The 13744-nt window shown below is 36.4% G+C and overlaps 1 protein-coding gene across 1 annotated transcript in view; it reads left to right on the forward strand.

Moving 5' to 3' along the window:
- efna2b (ephrin-A2b) overlaps positions 1 to 13744 on the forward strand; it is a 136699-nt gene that overhangs the window by 1029 nt on the left and 121926 nt on the right. The window lies entirely within an intron of this gene.

Here is a 13744-nt window from a genome sequence, read left to right on the forward strand (position 1 = left end):
TATAAATGTAATGTTTACTTTTTATATTTATATTTAAGTACTTTAACTATATAACATATTTGTATTTAAATTATCCATATAGAATTAATGTTTAGTGCAAGTGCATCTATGGCAAATTTTTAGAAGTTTGAAAACTAATATAAGATAAGTATTGACAACTTTTTGTAATTTATTTTTAGTTACCAACCATATATCTAAATTCTCCAAATATATAAAATATCTGCATTTAAATATCCTTATATTTATAAAGCAAATACATATTTCATTTTTTAAATATATATATTTTTAGAGCATCAGTTGTAATGTAAGTTTTGTGAAACTCTCGAGTGACACCTGAGGCCTACCTTTAGAAAGTTTAATGTGTGATTTCATTCATAAAAACATACAAAAATCAACCTATACCTTTGTGTTATAATGCCACAGATCTCTCAATCTGACAATAGCACAAAATAACAACTTTCACTTTAAAGTACTTCAAAATCTGCCTCTCTATGAGCACATTTTAACTTTATGGGCCCGTTTATTGCATGCTTACCGTTTGACACTGTAGCATGGTGTCTGTTATGAGTTACTGAGGGCCATATGCTGTGTTACATTATGCACCATTGGTCTGTTGGGTTGATAATCACACACAAAATATGCAAATAAATGCATGATCTGATATCCTTTCAGCTTCTAACGATAACGTTGCTTTGTTTTCCGTCCTTCTTTCACGGATGTTCCCGAGGTGGGATTAGTACCTGGCAGTACTTTTGTACTTTTGCTTTCATATCACATATGGTTTAAATAGTCTAAGATTAGGCACTCGAACTGCCCCCCGCTCGAAACACCCAACCGCCAGTTCAGCTAAGAAGCATCGGCAGTCTTGCTACTCTAGTTTTTGGCATGGGAGAGAGCTTTGTCCAACCACATGGTTAAACCGCATACATTTTAGTAAAAACACTTGTGTGAAACGGATCAGTAATTTCTGTCACGTTTGTACCTAGTTTGAGGAACTATTATTAAAAATCCGCAAGAATGTCTAAACAAAATTTTTGCTTTAAAGTGGCTTCTTTGTTTTGTCAGTAAAATCTGCATTTGTATAAAACAAAAGAACAATAAGTTGACAGGGAACAAGAGAAGATCATTTTGCAAGTGTTTCTTTAAAATCGTCTTTTAAAGAGGAACGGGTGTAAGAGTCTCTAACACAGATTTAATGCACCTCTAGAGTTTCTGCCGAAACTGATCGACTGTAACTTCTCGATAAACTTCCCTAAGTTTTATCTTTGTCTTTTAAGACTGTCTTTGAATTATGTTGATTGGTTTGACTTTGCATTACAAGTAAACAGCTAATGTATGCAGAACAGTGGTTAAGTCACAGTGATAAATCTTGTTTGTTGATGTGTTTAGATTTATTCTAGATTAGGTACACACATAATTAGATGCCTTCCCTTCAAAAGAAAACATAAATTACAACTCATTATCGTATCTATCAACTCTGAAGGAAAAAAGTTTGGTCGTTCTGTTTTATATTCCATGCTTTCGTGAATAATCACATCACTGATTACGCCTGGCCCGGGTTAATTTTGCGTGTAACATTTTCCACAGTAAGTTTTAAAGTGTGTTTGTATTTGCGGTTTTATGGCAGGGCAGTGAAATGTTTGTTCAGCTAAACTTCAGTCGGTGTCTGAAAGAGCTCAGGGAAACAGCGTCTCTATTATTAGACTGCTGATAGTGTTTTAGTCCATGTTATCGATTTTACCGCTCAACCCTTTAGATCTACGAGATATTAGATCTTCCAGGTTCGCCTGGCGGGTTGGATACCCAGTACGGACGGATCAAGTGTTGCCCATTCTAGTTCCGCACGCTTGATCTGGTTTGATTAATAGTTTTAAACCTCGGCGAAACTAAAGTTAGAGTTTGCGGGCTTCATCCCGACCTGTGGTTTTCCAGCACCCCACCATAAAAGTGAGCAGGGCTGTCTGGTGTGGTTTGAATCAGGCCTCGGCTGTTTAAGAGGGAACGGCTTGTGCTAAATGACCCCAATCAGAGCATAAATAAATACACTGAAATATATTTCTGCTCGGTTGGAGTTTAAGCCTGGAGGTGTCGATTTAACCCCTGTGACTTTAGGATAAGTTGTATGGGCTACTTGGTGCCTTAAAAGGAGCAGTTAGTGGGGAACGTGAGTAGGGTGCATCACTACTAGATAGTAAGCCATGTCCGTGCACAATGCTTGGGGTGCACTTACAGACAGTTTAACAGATTTTTTTAATGCAGGAAAGATTTCATTTTTAAGTAAAGTGTGAGTGGTGAATACAGAGGTTATGTTAAGGTTTAGGCATTTAGCACTGTTATGTATATCAACTTACATAAGTGGCTTTAGTTTGCATTTGTGAACAGCAGATAATATAACCACATGACATCTGGTTCTTTAATAGATGTTTAACCAAACATTACAATTTTATGTTTATTTGGTTTAATATTTTTCCACGATTTTACTTAAACGTTTGAGTGGTTACTTATATTTGTGTTTTAAATATTAATAATTGAAGTACACATTTAGTTGCTTTTAGTCCAGCAAAAATATGCAATGTTTTTTCATGCAAAGTTTATTCAGCGATTCTTAACATCCTGAATGCGCTATTTAATTTTAATTTCCTTTTTAAAGCAAGTTGGCAACTGGTACAAACCCGAAGACTTGTAGGAAAATATTTAATCTTTGTGTGGTTTGATTTTAGATGTTGTTCAGTTTTTGGCACTATTTAATTGCTTCATCAAGGTTACGAGGGATGGCTGGTGTCAGAGGACTTGGGCAATATGAGGTCATGACATAGATATGGTTGGAGTTTTGTTCTCCTAGGAACATTGACCTCCATTGCGATTGTAATTCTTCAATTGAACGACTTTAAGCTTGACCTTGTATGGCCGTGTCAAACTTCAGCTCCTGTAGGTGGCATTGCACCATATTCTGCCCCAGTTTACGGTTTGTCGGCCATTTTGTGAACCCTCACACTTGCCTCTGGAATGTAGTGCAAGCCGAAGACAAAAAATGGAGTATGTGGTTAATTCAGTCATGCAATTTTAACATATCAGCAATATTTTTTTTATTTTGGTTTTATTTTTATTCATAAATTAATTTTGGGATCATCACCTCGGGCAGCATGTTTCAGTATATTATTGCAATTTATCAGTTTTACAGTTGCTGTAATATATTGAATAATACATTTTTACGATAAAATATTTTGATATTATTAGTTCATTTACATTATTTTAATTTTAATTTCCTAACTGTTGTGATCTCACTAGACATGTTAGGACAAACATGCATAAATATATATATTTTTTTCTGTAGTATACAATAATTAAATCCTCTCGAAAAAGTACACTCACAAATTTGTTTATTTTTACTTTTTATATTTTTTCTCTGTTTCTTGTCTGCACTTTTTAAATGACAAGCGATTTCCTCGCTGAATAGTGGAAAAAGATTCATTTGTACACTGTAGCCGGTTAGCTTTGTTTGACATAATTGATTTTTCTGTTTTAAGCAGCACTTTTGAGTTCACTCAGCTTTGCTTCTTTGTTTGTAAATTGTTTGTATGTGTGCTTAAAATTCATATTAGGCAGCTGAAGGATGCCACTTTATCTGCTTTTTTGTCTTAAAAAAAGCTTTGTAAAGTTTCACAATGAAATAAGTGTTTTTGTTTCAGTTCGTATTTTGACCTGCTGTCCCGAGTTGTGGGAACTATCTTGCCGTTTGGTAAGAAGCACTTTGTGAGTTATCCCATCACAACCACCGAATCGCCATCCACCCGTGACTTATTGCAGCTATAGCATGAGAACGTGGTTTCTTCCAGAAGTTTAATTGAATGAGCTAATCCATTAAAGTGGTATAAATATAATCATTGTTTTTTCCTGAATGACTCTCGGCCATTAATGCGCAGTTACGACAGTAAAGTGAATGCACTTAGACTGACAGGGCACAGGACGCAGTGAATTCGTTAGTTTGCAAATCAGATTACAGTGGGAATGGTGGTCACTTGCTAAAAAAAAACCCACAGTGCATCTTTTAAAATGGGGGCATGAAGTCACGCCGTCTTGCTAGTGCTTCATTTCTATGAGATTATGGGCCACTTGTGTTTCGATACTGTAGAGAGAAATTTAGTTACTGAGGTCTGTAGGTCAGCGGTTATAGTCATAATGCTTCCATTCTTTTCGATGGTGTTTACTGCTGAACTCCGGATTCATCTGCTAATGATTATCAATGACATGACAATGGCAAAATGCTTTTAAATCCTTTTTCTCAAAATACATTTTTTGGAAATAAAATATGGCCTTTTAATGCTCCAATGCATAATTAAAAATTACGTTATGGTGCAAAAACCAACCGGTATGATGAATGAACTCTTGTAATCACTTATCTAGGTTCAAAGCATCATTAAATAAAATAACCTACAGTGAGCTTGATCCCAAAGCTTAATTCATAGGCAGGTCTCTGTGTTTCATTTTCAGTGTTAATCAGAGTTACATTACTGCAGGTTGGACTCAAATGTCCCGCTGTGTTTTAGCTTTGCGGTGGCTGAATGGTGGGAAACGATTGTGCTTCTCTAAATTTCTATTGCTGGAGTAACATAACCCTCTCCGCCATTATCTGCGGCGTTCTGCACCCCACCCTGCGACAGAATGACGGCCTGTACGTGAACATTTACCCAGATGTGACATGACATCCAAACAAAACCAAAACGTTTTAGTGGACGAATGAGACTTACGAAAAGGTCTGTGTTTATAAATGCACGTGTTTGTTTTCCTTTAAAGCTAAATATTTTAAGTCACCTGGAGTTTGAAGTGGAAAAGCGTTTGAATGGTTTATGCGGTCGCACCGTTTACAGTAACTTGTAAATGCATAAAAGCGTTGTACTGTAAGCGTTTTTTTTTTTTTTTTTGTTAAACGTGCCGATTTTATCCTTTTATGGGCATACTTTCGCTTTCATTTATGTTATAGTTTCATTTTTTTTTTTAAAGTGTTTAAGTAGCTTAAATGTCTCAGTCAGTCAATCTGTACACAACGTCAAAGTGTCGTAAGTTAAACCCGCCGGAGAAGTGCTTTCAATGCGGCCTCCATGACAGTTAGTTTTTCACACTTGTTCTGTGCGACGAACATAAACCAGAATTCATTCCCAGGACCTTACAGGGCACCTTATCACCCCACGTCCTCACCTCTTTCTGTGCGGCGGTTTATTTTGGTCTGTTTTTATACCCAGCAACAGACCCAATCACAGCGTCCCCCTGCCTTCTGTATTACTCATAAATTTTAATGCCTGACCCACATTCGCGTAGCACACTGGCAGTCACGTGCATCCAGGGAGCTCGAAATTCGGTTTGGAGTAGGTGCTCGTTCACGGGTGGATCTTTCCCAAATTAAATAAAGCATCTCAAAGGCAGCGCTGTGCAGTGCTGTAAATATTAAGAAAAACTAAGGATTAGCTATTTTTTATATTTTTTCTTTGGGGGTTTTATGCAGGTGCCATCGAGTTCTCGGCAAAGTTATCTCAGGACATTTCACTCTCTCTCTCTCTTTCTCTCTCTCTCTCTCTCAGGCTTTTTACATTTAGTCTACAGTATTTATGAGACACAGAGTACCATAAAGCTCTTCTTCTTCAGAATGTATGTTTTTAAGTGAATCAAGATGGTTTCCACACTGTCAAAAATAAGGTAGCTGTCACTGGGACGGTACCATAAGGTCCTATATTATGTACTATTTAGGTACCTCTGAGATAATAATAATAATATGCGCCTTTAAAAAGTGTATTATTGAAAGGGTACCGCCCTGCTTTTTATTTTTTACACAAATTGCATGCTCAGTTTTAATTTTATCATCACATTTCTTACATGATAGATTGTTTAAGGCATTACGTTGGACAAAGTATTGTTTAATTTGCTCATAAAACAAATGGCGTTCCCTTAATTCCCAAACGGCCATAAGAGGAGTTTGGTTTTGTTGACCCACATCCAGTCAGCTCATTATGTCCATCTACAAACTCCTCATTTCTCTCCTTGAGTGAGTTTTATTTAGAAATGCACTCAGCTCTCTTCTTAGAAATGGAGGCTAATTTCACATCCAGATCCTAATTTGTAAAATAGTATGTATGAGGTCCATTTGCGTGGGGGTTTATATTGTATAATGCTTAAAGCGGCTGACTTTAATTTGCAGTTATGGCACTAATAATTAAAGTCACGCACTTTAAGCATTATACACTAGTAGAAATGGAATTATGGGTAAATAAATAATAGTACGGTGCTTTCTGTTTATAAAGGACACTGCTCAATCTGGATTTTTACACAGTTCGTTTTACATTTTAATTACTGTTGGCTCTTAAAATAGGCAGATAAAAGCAAGCGCGTTTTTCGGGAGGAATTACACTAAGTGCTGTTTTAGAGACTTTTCAGAGTATCATCGGGGAGCATATAGATGAAAAGAAAGGAGTTCAGTAAAGGAGTTCATATCACGTTTCTTAATAACTGTATTTTTGAGTGATCAGATCAGATGTTTACTGTTTCCAGTTGTACTGTAAAGGATACGTAGCAGTAAAAAATTGGTAACAGGAATACTGTGGACGCTGTAATGGGTCTATAACAGGGGGTCCGGGGACCCTTGAGGGTCCTTGGTGGTATAAATAAAAGTAGGCATCACACAAAATTTATTTAAAAAAATTAAAAGCATAACTTTCCACAATATAATTTATTCAGTTTAATTAAAATGTAATGTAGTATGCTGCCAAAATGTATTACTTTAGTCTCTTTGTAACGTGAAAATAATAACAAAGTGTGTATTATAAGTAATAATAAATACAGTCGTAATTTAATACATGTACTGGGGGTCCCTTTTCCTTATCTAAATCCATTAAGGGGTCCCACTGCTATAAAGCACAAAGTATATTTAACAAAATATATAAAGGGACTTACAAGATATTGTTTTAGTATCTGAACACAATACTGATATTTCCAGTGTGTAAATATTTAGCGGGGATGCATATGTCTTTAATTTGAAATAATGCTAGTATTTGTCGAATTCTTGTGGGAAAATGTAGATTTATTGAGCGATTTAAATTTTTTACATTTATTTCACATAATTTGTATTTTGTATGCATTACAAAATTTCCAATGAAATTGTCCAGTGATTCAAAATTATTTATTTTGTTTTTAGAGGAAAAACTAAAATGATAAATATAAAAGGCCTGATATAAAATATTATTACATTTATTTAAATAAAATGCTCAACTGTTGGATTCTGTCAAAACATTGCCTCATAAAAGCTGTGTAAAATGTGCACGATATCATTGCCAAGTTTTAAGGGGATTACATTTTAAGTTTAGGAGAATTTGATTCCTGATCGTGAAGTGACTCGGGAGACTTTCATACGATCCAAAAAATGTTTTATTTAGTCTTTCTGGCATCTGACTTCATCTCTCCGTACCCGAATTAGCAGACACGTGTTGATGCGTTCTGTTGATTCACCTGTTTTCACTTTGCGAATGTCTCTCTTTATACCAACTCGAGTGTAGAGTCACCGAACACATGGTCCTATCTTTAAGCGCAAGGGAGGAGCCGTTCGCACATCACAGCGGGCTTGACCTTCAAATAACTGGATATTTCTAAAGGAAAAGAATAGGAAAGAAAGCAAGCATGTGAAAAGTATAACATCGACCCATTAGTCATCTGGGAGTTTTCGCTCTTGAACCAGCAGATACGTCAAACCTGTCATTCTTGCAGAACCAGTGAAAAGCCTTGTTATGTGGGAAGGTGTTGGCACAGCAGGGACTTTGGGTTGGGACCGATCTATGAGAGAAAATGGCCGACCCTTACCCTAAATACCTGCTGTATGCCCACTGGCAGGGTTAGTGGGACAGTTCTGAAACACAGCGTAGCTGGATCACCTCACACTTGAGCTCTGTGCTGGAAACCATGCGGTTCGATGAAGTTAGTCCTGTGTCTACTGGATTTAAAACAAAAGCAGCTATGCTTGGCACAGGCGTGCAGCGCTCATTTAAGTCAACATTTCAGTTAGGCCTAACTCTTTTTGAATAACATTTTTTGTATAACAAGTTAAATATGTTTGTTTGGAAGTCATTATTTTTTACTTACAAAGCAGTTTAGTTGGAGAAGTAAAAATGAAGTGAAAACAAACGAACAAAAAACAAACTTCTGCATTTTTTGCCAAACAGTTTACACTTATATTATGTGTTAGACTTAGACAAATGCGGTTTATTGTTTATTGTCAAGTTGTTTGTGCATTCTTGTAAAGTATCTACATTGTAAAAAATGCTGTAGTTATGCAGCTGTTTGCCAGTATCTTACTGTAGATTTTAATTTATGTTATTTACTGGCAACATTTTGTTTAAAGTTAAATGAACATTAAACATTAACAAATGTCTTTTGTTTATTTTGTAAAGATAAAGACTTGTTAATAAGTTCAGATGCAAAAGCTGCTAAACGCCACATCTGTCAAAAACGAGATTGTAACCAAATGCTATCGACACGTACTATGCATTCATCAAATACTTTTGCATCAAATCCGCTTAATCCCGCCCTCAGGCCGTTCAGAAATACAAATGCAAATTAAAGGGACACTCCACTTTTTTGAAAATATTTCTAATTTTTCAGCTCCCCTAGAGTTAAACATTTGAGTTTTACCGTTTTGAAATCCATTCAGCTGATCTCTGGGTCTGGCGGTACCATTTTTAGCATAGCTTAGCATTATCCGTTGAATCTGATTAGACCATTAGCATTGCGCTAAAAATGATATTTTTCATATTTAAAACTTGACTCTTCTGTAGTTACATCGTGTACTAAGACCGATGGAAAATTAAAAGTTGAGATTTTCTAGACTGATATGAACTATACTCTCATTCAAGGACTTTGCTGCCAAACCATGGCTGCAGGAGGCGTAGTAATATTACGCAGCACCTGAAAGTAGTCCCCTTGGTAACTTTCAATAGCAGGGGACTATTTTCGGGCACTGCGTAATATCATTGCGCCTCCTACAGCCATGTTACGGCAGCAAAGTCCTTGAATGAGAGTATAGTTCGTAGCCATATCTGCCTAGAAAATCACAACTTTTAATTTTCTGTCTGTCTTAGTACACGGTGTAACTACAGAAGAGTCAAGTTTTAAATAGAAAAAATATATCGAAACTCTTTGGTTATTTTTGAGCGCGATGCTAATGGTCTAATCAGATTCAATGGATTATGCTAAGCTATGCTAAAAGATCAGATCGGCTGAATGGATTCCAAAACGGTAAAAATCAAATGTTTAACTCAATGGGAGCTGGAAAATTCGCATATTTTCAAAAAAGTGGAGTGTGCCTTTAACAAAAAATCATGCCAGACACACTTAGATGGTTTTGCATATGAATTCTTCATATAAAAATATGATGATGTGGTTTGTACATAGCTGAATACAGATCAAATGTTTTGGAGAAGAAATTTACCAACAGTAATCATGCAATGTTTGCCTACATTTAAGATCTTGCGATGCGTTTTGCACAAAGATCTGTGATGGCACGTTTGAACTCCTCGGCCGGGAACTGTGATATTTTTGTAATGGTAATGCAGTTTGTGACGACAATTTGCCATACTGGTTTTTATCTCGAGTACAGAAATGGTTCAAAAGAACACAGCTCAGAACACAACACAATATTCACACTGCTGAAAAAGTTTATTAGATGCTTTCACAGTGTCTGAGAGTGCTTTTGGACGAGTGCAGTAACCCTTAAGGAGGGATGGCGGTCTGTTCTGTTCAAGAAGTAGAATCAGAAGTTGCTTTTAGTGACAAACTGCTGTTTTCTCCGAATCTCCATCAGAAACTGGGAGTGGACGTGCAGGTTGGTCTCTGGGCCCTTTTTGGCCTCCAAAGCCAATCACACCGTAGACTGATGGAAGTGATGATAGAGTTGTGCAGTGGAGACTGTTGAGATCTGCTGGAGTGTGCGGAAAGAAAATGCATCATTCATGACAAAACCGTAAATTTACTGTTTCTGCATGAGCATGTTTGCCAGGGAGAAGTTTACAAGTTTGAGGAAGGACCAGGGCTAGTTGTCACACTTTTTTTTACTTTAGTAAATATTCTTTAGGTTTGGTTTGTTCACGAAAATCATTGTATGCATCTTGTCTCCAGAAATAGTATTCAATTTCATGCTGACAAAAATATATGGGCTTGTTCACTGTGGAACACACCATTAAACCTAGGCCTTTTTTTTAGAAAAATGTCAATGGTAAAATAATTATGATGCACAAAAACATTCATAAAATGGCAAAAATTTATATGTTAATGTAAAAAATATCAAACCATATCTTTGGCCAATAACAATTTTGTGAAATTATACGTAATTACAAAAAATCTACCCATTCTCATGAAGTGAGTAATACACACAGCATCTTTTCGCATCATTTTTTATATTGATTTGTTCCAGTTTTTTTTTAAACAATTATTGCTTGGAATTGGGGTAAAAAAGCAAAAAAATAAAAGAAAAACCAATACATAAAACAACACGAAAAGATGCGCTGTATTAAGTGAACAGAAAGGACTGGCTTATCATATCCACGCAAAATTGGAATCTGGTGTATGAATTGCACGACGTTTCACACTGTGTGCTATTTATATGCAAATCATGGGAATGGGCTGGATAAAATGTGACAATTTGCCCCAATTAATATTTAACTGATAACTCCCCCTGCCCTGACATGTATGAAAAGAACCTATAATATGTCCTACATTTGTATAATCAGACTTCTGAGTCAAGCATTATAAATACTAAGATACGTTATAAATATAAATACATTATAAATACTAAACCCTTGTGACAACTTACCCCAGTCTGCCCTACACGTATTTTTTAGGTAATTGTTATTTATGCAGTCAATGCGAGTGGTTTTTGAGTTGCACAGTTTGAAAAGTGATACTATGCACAAAAATATAATTTGGATTTGCAGCATCAACAAATCCATATTTAGCAGATGGGAAATGTTGTGTGTGCATAAGAACATCCATCACCCTGCAGTAACAGGCACCATTTTTATGTTGCCATGATGCATCAACATCCGCCTCATACTGTACATAACCGTATAAGTTATGCAGAATTATTTTATGTGTAAAACTGTTCGAATAAAATAACGTTTTTTTTTTCAAACCGAAGACTTTCCTGTGTCTGTTACAGTAAGAATGAGTTTTTATTCTCTCGCTGTCTGTTTAAATAAAAAACATGGAAAGAGTAGTGTGCATTGTTCTTGATGGGCATGATGTGTGCAGGCGGTGCCACACATGCCTAAATCATCCTAAAAATGCCTCGGCTGCCTCCAAATGTAGGTTACTGTGACAGGGAAAACAAAAACCTCTGCATTTCAATTCTAGCTTGTCTGTGGAGATACAATGGTACCTTTGGCAAATGCATAAAATATAATTGTAATATAAAGCTTAAAGGAATGAATCTTGCCAAATATTAGGATTTTCCTAAAATGCTGTTTGAGAAATCCTTTGAAACCTTTTTCTTTGTATAAAATCATAAATAGCTGTAAAAACATAAAAAACAGTAGGTCATTGTGTTCAGTCTATATTTGTGCTTAAAATCACATAAACGTAGGATGAAACCTATATGACAGTGTCTAAAACCCCTACTGAAGTGCTACAAGATTTTTACACCATACAAGTGCATTATTTCACCATGAGGTGGCTTATCCTGGCGCAGGTGTGTTCGTAGACGTGTCATCTTTCGAGCCTTTGCTCATCGGGACACAGGAAGATTACCTGGCCTGTGTTGTGACTTTAAATAGGATTATATATCTCGACTTATGTGGTACGCTAACAGGATTAAAGACTTCCTCCACTATTCCATCTCAACGTTAAGACCAATTATAGTCCATAAACAAAGGCGTGTTAGCCATCGAACACCCCTTGTGGCATTGCGTACATGTCTGCAAATATTTAGCGCTTAAAGTCAACATTGCATCCTGTTTTACTTGTAAGTGAACCAGGATATAAAACTAGAAAGAACTGATTCAGTTATGAAATGTTGTCTTTGTATTAGGACTGCATTATATTGAGGAAAATATGCAAAATGGACAATATAACTTGATTAATAATGCAATGTACGGCATGTGATTTGATGCTTCAAGTTTAAACAATGATACAAATATATTGAAAAACTCTATCATAGGTGATGTTACCGACTTGTTTCACTTTCTTTCTGATTGTTTATTAGATTGTCATGCATTGATCATCTTCAACACATTTGTGCACCCGCATGCACCAATGCACACATAGACACTAACATCTGTGTACCAGTCTCTCTGTTTTCTGTATTGATCAAAATGTTTGACTATATTTAACTTTGTGACGCATTAAATCATTCAGTATGATGTATGATGTTTAAAAGTAATGCTGCGTAAACACCAGTGGCGGCCGGTGACTTCTTTTTCTACCGCGCTCGATGCGAAGTTCGTCACAACATGTATGTAGCCCATCATGTGTGTGGTTCGTAATTTCAAAATATGCGCGTCGAGGGATCCTGTGTGCATCATGTGTCTTGTCAAAATAAGTGCCTGCTGCAGACGTGTTTATGATAAAAAAAAGACGCTTGCGTTTGCCAGATACTCGCATAATCGCATGCATAATCAGAGTTTACTGTTAAGGGAGTGTATTTTGTGAACGTGAGCGTCTCTTTTATCATAAACGTTTTTTATGTGTGTACAGCAGGCACTTATTTTGACAAAATACGTGATGCACATAGGATAACTTGACGCGCAGAACACTTATTTTGAAAACACGAGCAACACACATGACACTCCGAACACTTATTTTGAATTTGCGCCCCTCGGATGAGAAGTCACGAGCCGCCACTGGTAAACACCAAATGTGACCATCGCATTCCTCACTCTAGATTACTCGCAGGTTTTATCTTTGCCTCATGCGAATTTTAAGCTTCAGTTAATACGTTCAACTTGCGCAGAACATGCGTTTAAAGGGTTTGCTTTAAATTCCATCCAGTTTACATCATCCGCATCGCCCCGCGAATTTGCATCTATTTGTATGTAATCTACTCATGCAATAGTTCAATTCATGTCACACCAAACGCGAAGCGTCACGTTCCTTATTCTAGAGTACTCGTAGGATTTAACTTCACGTCATACGAATTTTCCGCTGGGGTTGAATATTTTCAACTCGCACAAAGACGTGTTTTAGGTGAATAATGTGTGTTTTAAATAAATTTGCATCTATTCACGTCTATTCGCGTCTTTGCATTGACTTTGTATGTGTACTTGCACAAATCGTTTAATTCGCGTTTGGTGTGTACGCATCATAAGGAGGTAAAATAGAGTTGGTGAAATTACATTTTCATTAAATAATACATGAAGGAATTGTTTATCTTGCAGTGATGATTCATACACAATAGGACTGTGCATTAGGAATGTGAATAGGGTTAATTTTGAGTTCATGTTGATTTTAAACAACTCCAAAACGTATTTGCTTTGAAATTGACTGTAATTGAATATGCTTGTGGTCTTCGGAAGTATACATATTTGAAGTGGACTATTTGAACAAACGTGAATTATTTTTCTGAGCGCGTGACACATCAGCCCTGTTCTTTGTTCACATAATGTTCTGGTTTTGATTATCGCATGCATCATTCTCTGTGCTGTGTGACAAGAGCTGAAGACAACTGACAGAACTGTGGTCTTTCTGAAGGCCAAACTGAAAATCCCAAGAGGGATGT

Source organism: Paramisgurnus dabryanus, chromosome 14 (genome assembly GCF_030506205.2).
Source record: "Paramisgurnus dabryanus chromosome 14, PD_genome_1.1, whole genome shotgun sequence".
In the NCBI taxonomy this organism is placed as follows: domain Eukaryota; kingdom Metazoa; phylum Chordata; class Actinopteri; order Cypriniformes; family Cobitidae; genus Paramisgurnus; species Paramisgurnus dabryanus.